The sequence below is a fragment of the Pseudophryne corroboree genome, chromosome 7 (assembly GCF_028390025.1).
Source record: "Pseudophryne corroboree isolate aPseCor3 chromosome 7, aPseCor3.hap2, whole genome shotgun sequence".
In the NCBI taxonomy this organism is placed as follows: domain Eukaryota; kingdom Metazoa; phylum Chordata; class Amphibia; order Anura; family Myobatrachidae; genus Pseudophryne; species Pseudophryne corroboree.
In genome coordinates this window covers 259529941-259538382 of record NC_086450.1, presented here as the reverse complement: position 1 = coordinate 259538382, position 8442 = coordinate 259529941, and the positions used below count along the sequence as shown (strand labels likewise).

General features: G+C 46.9%; 1 protein-coding gene and 1 non-coding gene across 3 annotated transcripts in view; both read left to right on the top strand.

Moving 5' to 3' along the window:
• Nucleotides 1-8442, top strand: part of HSPD1 (heat shock protein family D (Hsp60) member 1) — a 451411-nt gene that overhangs the window by 149438 nt on the left and 293531 nt on the right. The window lies entirely within an intron of this gene.
• LOC134946880 (U5 spliceosomal RNA) lies at nt 7627-7746 on the top strand. Its single transcript, XR_010182456.1, has one exon. It is a non-coding gene; the product is annotated as a U5 spliceosomal RNA (small nuclear RNA).

Here is an 8442-nt window from a genome sequence, read left to right as displayed (position 1 = left end):
GCCAATTCAGCCGCGTCTAGGAAGTTTAGACTGTGCTCCTCCCCAATAATTTTTCAAATCAAGCTGAGCAGCTTTGGATGATATGTGGGTTACATTGCCAAAGGCCATCCTAATGTTGGTCCAGTCCCACATCATTGTTCCTGTACCAGTTCCTCAACGAGGCAAGGGTTATTACTCCAACCTCTTTGTGGTACCGAATCCGGATGGTTCGGTAAGGCCCACTTTGAATCTAAAGTCCTTGAACCCTTACCTGAATGGAATCCTTGCAAGCAGTGATTGTGGGCCTGGAAGACCAGGAATTCATGGTTTCCCTGGATATGAAGGACGCCTATCCCCATATTCTGATTTTTCTGCCGCCTCAGGTATACCTGAGGTTTGCCCTGCTGGAAAATCACTACCAATTCCTGGCCCTACCCTTCGGCCTGTCCACAGCTCCGAGGGTGTTCACGAAGGTGATGGTGGAGATGATGTTCCAGGTCCAGGGAGTCAATATTGTTCCTTACCTGGACGATCTGATCAAAGCAAGATCCAGGGAGCTTTTGCTGCTCCATATCTACCTTACTATCCAACTTCTGTCACACCATGGGTGTATCCTCAACTTACAGAAGTCCCACCTGGAGCCGTCTCAGTTGTTCCTGTTCATGTTGCTGGATACTGTGGCCCAGAAGGTGTTCATTCCAAAGGACAAGGCGAGAACGCTTCAGGAGATGGTCCGCATGGTGCTCCGACCTACTCGAGTGATCATCCATCTTTGCATAAGATTGTTGGGAAAGATGGACGCTTCACACGAGGCGATCCAATATGGGAGGTTCCATGCCAGGATTTTTCAGCTGGATCTTCTGAACAAATGGTCCGGATCACATCTTCAGATGCACCGGATGATATAGCTGTCTCCTTGAGCCAAGATTTCCCACCTGTGGTGGCTGCAATCCTCCAATCTCCTGGAAGGCCAGAATTTCGGGATTCAGGATTGGATCCTCCTCACAACGGATGTAAGTCTGAAAGGATGGGGAGCGGTCACCAAAGGGGGTGCAGTTGCAGGGCAGGTGGTCCGATCAACATTCTGGAACTTTGGGCGATTTACAATGCTCTGCTTCGGGCGATCTACAATGCTCTGCTTCGGGCCTCCTCTGCTAAAGGATCACGTGATCCAGGTACAGTTGGACAACGCCACAGCAGTGGCGTACATCAATCGACGAGGAACGAAAAGCAATGCCTGCATGCGAGAGGTGTCGAGAATACTTCTCTGGGCGGAAAGAATACAAGGGCAACGTCCGCAATCTTCATTATGAGAGTAGACCACTGGGAAGCGGACTTCCAGAGTCGTCACGATCTCCTCCACCCGGGGGACTGGGTTCTCCACCAGCAGGTGTTCCAACAGATAATCCACCGGTGGGGCTGTCCACAGATGGACATGGCTTCCCCTCTCAACAAGAAGCTTCTCTGGTATTGCTCATGCACTAGAGACCCTCAGGCGAAGGCAGTAGATGCACGGACATCACCTTGGCTTTACCGGCTGGTCTACCTGTTTCCTCAGATTCCGTTGCTCCCAAGGGTGCTCAAGCCAGTCAGACATCAAGGAGTCCAGGCAATTCTGATTGCCTCGGAGGGCGTGGTACGCGGATCTTCTGAAAATGTCCATCGAAGACCCTTGGCATCTACCACTAAGTGACTTTTCAGCAAGGTCCGTTTGCTTACCGGACTTACGGTGACTCCACATACAGCCTCCCTTTGTGCCGCCTACGGCACCCTGGGATTTGAATGTAGTGCTGACATTTCTACAGTCGTCCTGGTACGAACCTCTGATGACAGTAGAAGACAAGTACCTCACGTGCCTGTGATGTTAATGGCCCTGGCTTCTGCTAGACTTGTCTCGGAATTGGGGGCCTTACCGTGTAAAAGTCCGTACTTTGTCTTTTACAAGGACAGAGCGGAGCTCCAGACTAGATGGCAGTTCCTGCCCAGGGTTGTCTCCACGTTTCACCTGAATCAACCTATTGTGGTTCCATCGGGTTCTAGTTCTTCTGCTCCTCTGGAGGCATTGGATGCTGTGCGCGTACCTTGAAAATCTATGTCAAGCGAACAGCTCTGATCAGAAAGATGGATTCCTTGTTCATGCTCTATTATGCGCAGAAAAAAGGTTGTCCTCCTTCGAAGCAGTCCATTGCTCGTTGGATTAGGCTTACTATCCAACAGGCCTATGTGTCTGCAGCCTTACCTGTTACTAAGTCTCTGAAGGCCCACTCAAGATCAGTGGGCTCTTCCTGGGCGGCTGCCCGTGGAGTCTCTGCTTTGCAAGTATGCTGAGCTGCAACCTGGTCTGGTAAGAACCCTTTTGTTAAGTTCTACAAGTTTTGATGCCCTGGCCAAAGAGGATACCCAGTTTGGGCAGGCTGTGCTGCAGCAGTCTCCACACATTCCCCATCGTACTTGGGTGGTAATTCCAAGTTGATCGCAGCAGGAATTTTGTTAGCAGTTGGGCAAAACCATGTGCACTGCAGGAGAGGCAGATATAACATGTGCAGAGAGAGTTAGATTTGGGTGTGGTGTGTTCAATCTGCAATCTAATTTGCAGTGTAAAAATAAAGCAGCCAGTATTTACCCTGCACAGAAACAAAATAACCCACCCAAATCTAACTCTTTCTGCACATATTATTTCTCTAACGTCCTAGTGGATGCTGGGAACTCCGTAAGGACCATGGGGAATAGCGGGCTCCGAAGGAGGCTGGGCACTCTAGAAAGATCTTAGACTACCTGGTGTGCACTGGCTCCTCCCACTATGACCCTCCTCCAAGCCTCAGTTAGATTTCGTGCCCGGCCGAGGTTGGATGCACACTAGGGGCTCTCCTGAGCTCTTAGAAAGTAATAGTCTTAGATTTTTTTTTTATTTTCAGTGAGACCTGCTGGCAACAGGCTCACTGCAGCGAGGGACTAAGGGGAGAAGAAGCGAACTCGCCTGCTTGCAGCCGGATTGGGCTTCTTAGGCTACTGGACACCATTAGCTCCAGAGGGATCGACCGCAGGCCCAGCCTTGATGTTCGGTCCCGGAGCCGCGCCGCCGTCCCCCTTACAGAGCCAGAAGCAAGAAGATGGTCCGGAAAATCGGCGGCATGAAGACTCTGTCTTCACCAAGGTAGCGCACAGCACTGCAGCTGTGCGCCATTGCTCCTCTCACACACTTCACACTTCGGTCACTGAGGGTGCAGGGCGCTGGGGGGGGCGCCCTGAGGCAGCAATAAAAACACCTTGGCTGGCTAAAATACCTCAATATATGGCCCCAGGGGCTATATATGAGGTAAATACCCCTGCCAGAATTCCATAAAAAACGGGAGAATAGGCCGCGAAAAAGGGGCCGAGCCTATCTCCTCAGCACACTGGCGCCATTTTCCCTCACAGCTCCGCTGGAAGGAAGCTCCCTAGCTCTCCCCTGCAGTCTACAAAGGGTTAATAAAGTGAGGGGGGGCACTAAATTTAGGCGCAGTATACATTATATATAAAAAGCTATAGGGGACATAACTCAGTTAGTCCCTGCATTATATAGCGCTCTGGTGTGTGCTGGCATACTCTCACTCTGTCCCCCCAAAGGGCTTTTGTGGGTCCTGTCCTCGTTTAGAGCATTCTGTGTGTCTGTGGTGTGTCGGTACGGCTGTGTCGACATGTTGAATGAGGAGGCTTATATGGTGATGGAACAAAGGCCGATATATGTGATGTCGCCCCCTGTGGGGCCGACACCAGAGTGGATAGATAGGTAAAAGGTATTAACCGACAGTGTCAACTCCTTACATAAAAGGGTGGATGACGTAACAGCTGTGGGACAGCCGGCTTCGCAGCCCGCGCCTGCCCAGGCGTCTCAAAGGCCATCAGGGGCTCAAAAACGCCCGCTCTCTCAGATGGCAGACACAGATGTCGACACGGAGTCTGACTCCAGTGTCGACAAGGTGGAGACATATACACAATCCACTAGGAACATCCGTGACTTGATCCCGGCAATAAAAAATGTGTTATACATTTCTGACTTTAACCCAAGCACCTCTAAAAATGGGTTTTAGGTTTGGGGAGAAAAAACAGGCAGTGTTTTGTTCCCCCATCAGATGAATAAATGAAGTGTGTGAAAAGCGTGGGTTCCCCCGTTAAGAAACTGGTAATTTATAAAAAGTTACTGATGGCGTACCCTTTCCCGCCAGGAGGATAAGTTACGCTGGGAGATATCCCCTAGGGTGGATAAGGCGCTCACACGTTTGTCAAAAAAGGTGGCACTGCCGTCTTAGGATACGGCCACTTTAATAGGTACCTGTTGATAAAAAACAGGAGGCTATCCTGAAGTCTGTATTTACACACTCGGGTACTAGACTGAGACCTGCAGATAGTGCTGCTGCAGCGTGGTCGGTGACCCTGTCAAACAGGGATACTAGTTGGCAAACATAAAAACATATTAAAGACGTTGTCTTATATATGGGGGATGCACAGAGGGATATTTCTTTATCATCCACTAGGGGTCACTGGAGTACTCTTGGGATATGGACGGGCGTAGCCGAACAAAGGCACTGAATATTCAAATTTAGGACTCTCCCCCCCTCCATATCCCCAAGTACCTCAGTGTACTGTGCCAGTGTTTTTTCGGTGCTCACAGCACGAACATACAGAAAGCCCGTCACAAGAGAAGCTGGAGGCTAAAACAGAGCTTGCAGAGAGAAGCTCGTCACAGCCAGGATGAAAACGGCACAAGGTATGGGTGTCAGGGCGGTCAGCGCACGCTGCCGCCCTACTGTGTGTGATGTTATACTGTAACGCCGCTGAAGGGGTCCTGCTTAACTACCCTACAGAGCGGCCGCACGTCACTCAGCCGCCGGCCGCTCTCACTGTACCCGCCGCTAAGCACGCCGCTGAAGGGTTCCTGCTTAACTACCCTACAGAGCGGCCGCACGTCACTCAGACGCCGGCCGCTCTCACTGTGCACGCTGCCGAGACTTTACCGTGTGCTAAAGAGCGGCCGCACGTCACTCAGACGCCGGCCGCTCTCACTGCGCTGATGGACCGGCACCAATACAGAGGCGCCGCCGAGAGTCTCCCGTGTGTTAACGAGCGGCCGCACGTCACTCACGGACGCCGGCCGCTCTTCCAGTCACCGCATGCTGATGCCGGACACAGAAACTGGGTACTATTGTTGGAAGGCCCGCCGCCGCCCGCTCTTCCGGACGGCTCCCCGGCGCTATATACAGCGTTCTCCTCCTCTCCCTGCACCCGATACCCGTACGCTGCAGGTAACATGGGGATGGGGGAGGGGAAGTAATGCCCATAGCAGCAGCAAAGGCTGCATGGGTTAAAAATAGACACAAGCAGCAAAGCGATTTTTATACAGTGTCAGGGGCTATAATATCACAGAACTGTGATTATACATGTTATATATATAATATATAATGAAGATTTTTGCTGCCAGAACTGTGTCTGATATCAGTATAAACTGTGATTATATGTTTAAGCAATTTATATATATATATAATATATATATGAGGCTTTGGTTTGCAATAGGCTATCAGTGGCATAATCTATTCCACGTTATTTTCTGTTAAGGCTGCAAGATAATAACATTAACTGCAGGCAGTGTAATGGATAACTAAATTCATGTATTTTTACTGTATCCTACACCTGTGTTATCATTGTATAATCTGTATAATAGGCTATTAAGCCTATATATTAAAACTGCAGCAAATAACCTGTACGGTGATTTTATGTGAAAACATGGCATGGCGGCCATTTTAATCATTGCTGTGTTTCCAGTTATAATTCCAGAACATTCCGGCCATACACCTCTACTCCACAAGGAGGCGCAGGGGTGTTAGTGGGAATTTTTAGTTCAGGATAATGCTAGAACATTCCTGCCCTACATCTTTAAGCCACCAGAAGGCGCTGGGGTGTTAGTAGGAATTTGGTTCGGGTTTCATATGCCATGTGAACTACTTTTCACATAAAGAACACTTTAGTTTCCTAAAGATTTCCGTAGAGATAAATATGCTGTTCAGCAATAACATATTTATATATATATATATATATATATATATATATATATATGCCATATAATAACTTCATTAAGTCGTGCAAGTGTCTGTTGCCGATTATGATGTCTGTCTACATAGCGAATAAGGCTCTAGTGCAGACTAAAAATATTTAATTATTTTTTTTAAGAAACCTATGTTAACATTGGCATTTCAAATTAAAAGAGCGGTAATCGGAGTCTCGAAATGACTCTGCCAGCTCTAACAAAAGACAGTCTTTACAAAGGGCCAATTTCCCTTTGGATACCAAAGGGTTTATGTCACTGGTCTTATAATTTAATGCACGATTCTATGTCAAATCTCACACCGAATAGTGCGGGGTTTTGGACAACCATACATAATCGTTTCCAAAAGGACGCGATCCACCATTGGAAGATGCGTTTCTGTCAAACATTACAAAAACCCAAGATACAGTTGGGTCACTAGAATCTATGTATGAAACCATGACGATCACTGTTAAAAGAAGCTGCAGAGTATATCTGTTAAGCTTCTGCTAACGCCGGTTATTTTCATTGTCGCTAGTTAAGCGCGACAAGGCCAGAGCTTGTTTGCTCCTAAAATAATATACTTGTAACGGCATTTTAACCCTTTATAACAAACAGTCACGCTTTGTAACGAAGGGACGTCACAGTCAGCAAGCCAGTGGTTTGATGACCTCTTTTATAATTGTGGAAGCGCGTCTTTACATGTTACTTTTGCGAGATTTCATGACTTCAACTCATATATGTCTCAGCTATTTACAGCTTAAAGTACAAAACTGATTCTGTCGAACGGTTTGGCAATATGTCATTTAGTCTTTGCTGGTTTATAAACCAGCCAATAGTACGCCAACAGAGTCAGAGTTACTTATTCCCCTCTGTTTGAGCAAAACCAAACAGCTCCGTTGCAGTATCAATCAGCAAGTCATTTACTACAGTTAGAAAATGGATTTTCTGTAGTTAGTATTTGCTTTTTGCAGCCACAAAATTGCATAATTGCATTTGAAATTCACAATGCGTATTTACCCAGTCCGGTTTCTTCATCACAGGTTCTAGCGTTTGCAAATCGCCACAACCATTACCCATTTCATTTCTACCGTTGCTTATCGCTTCCGGTATTTACCAAAGTGATGTTGGGATCATAGCTCATCTCACATAAGAACTATGTATCAACAAAGTTCTTCTAACTTGCGCTACTAAAGTATACTGCGGTAGCAGATCAAGTTCGAAAACAATCGCATCTAAGTCTGTCTAAACGATGTCAATTCCTAGGTAAGATTATAAATATGGTAAGTCAAAGACTTTTACCTACTACACCAGCAAGAACAAAAGTACACGCACTCTAGCGGTACATTGGTGTATTCATCTATTAAGAATAAAGATGTGTTTTCAATTTAGTTCGCCACCATTCACTCGCGTTTTCCACAGAGGGACAAGGGTGCTTATACTCTGGACGACAGTCACAGAGAGTCAGGATTTGTAGTTAAAATCAACTCAAAGGTTCTAAAACACGACAGATTGCTGTCGATAAATGTCCTAGAACTCTGTGCATTTTACAATGCAATAAATGATTCGCTTTCAGTCTGACCAGGCATAGACTCTGGTTTCTCTTCAGAACGAATACATCTTTCGCTTTTTACTAAAGATTTCCGTGGAGAGAAACAACCGTGAGTTTCATGTAATTTTGTTTTTTCATGCCTAGATCACGCTGGCCTTAAGCAGTCAAACAAAGCAACGCCAGTTGTATACACAACAACCAGTGAGAACCAAGAAGCCGCATGGCAATGCAGCAGGTCACTCAAATCTTCAATGGCTCAGAACGCCATTAGGTGAAAATGTCAAGAGATCAATCAGTGAGTGGACATCTGTTAGACAGATGATCTCACCCGTCAGGATTTGGATCTTGAAAACTGGACATTAAATCCAGAGGTGTTTCATATGTGAGTCCACAGAAGGGGGTTGTCCTCAAGTATACATGATGGCATCTCGCCACAATTACAAAAGCTCAGTAGGTGTACAAAACCGTTCACAAGGGCAGTGGCGGTGAAATCTCTCACATTCATGGGGTCATTCAGCATCGTGTATCTGGCTCCACCATTTTCCGCTTCTCTCTCCGTTGCCAAAACGGATCAGAAGACAGTTCGTCACAGTCATACTGGTGGTAGCTCATGGGTTTCGGAGAAGTTTGCTTCTCGAATTTTCAAGGAATACTTGCACACGATCTTAGCCCTCTCATAATACGTCCAACCTGTTACATCAGGGAACGTTCTTTTATCCATAGTTACCTATATACCTATTATCTGTATACCTATTATCTGTGTACCGCAGCTGCGGTTGACGGGGTGAGGGTTCAAACCGCCCTCTTAGAAAATAGAGCATTACAGTATCGGTTATACCAACCATGTAACGAA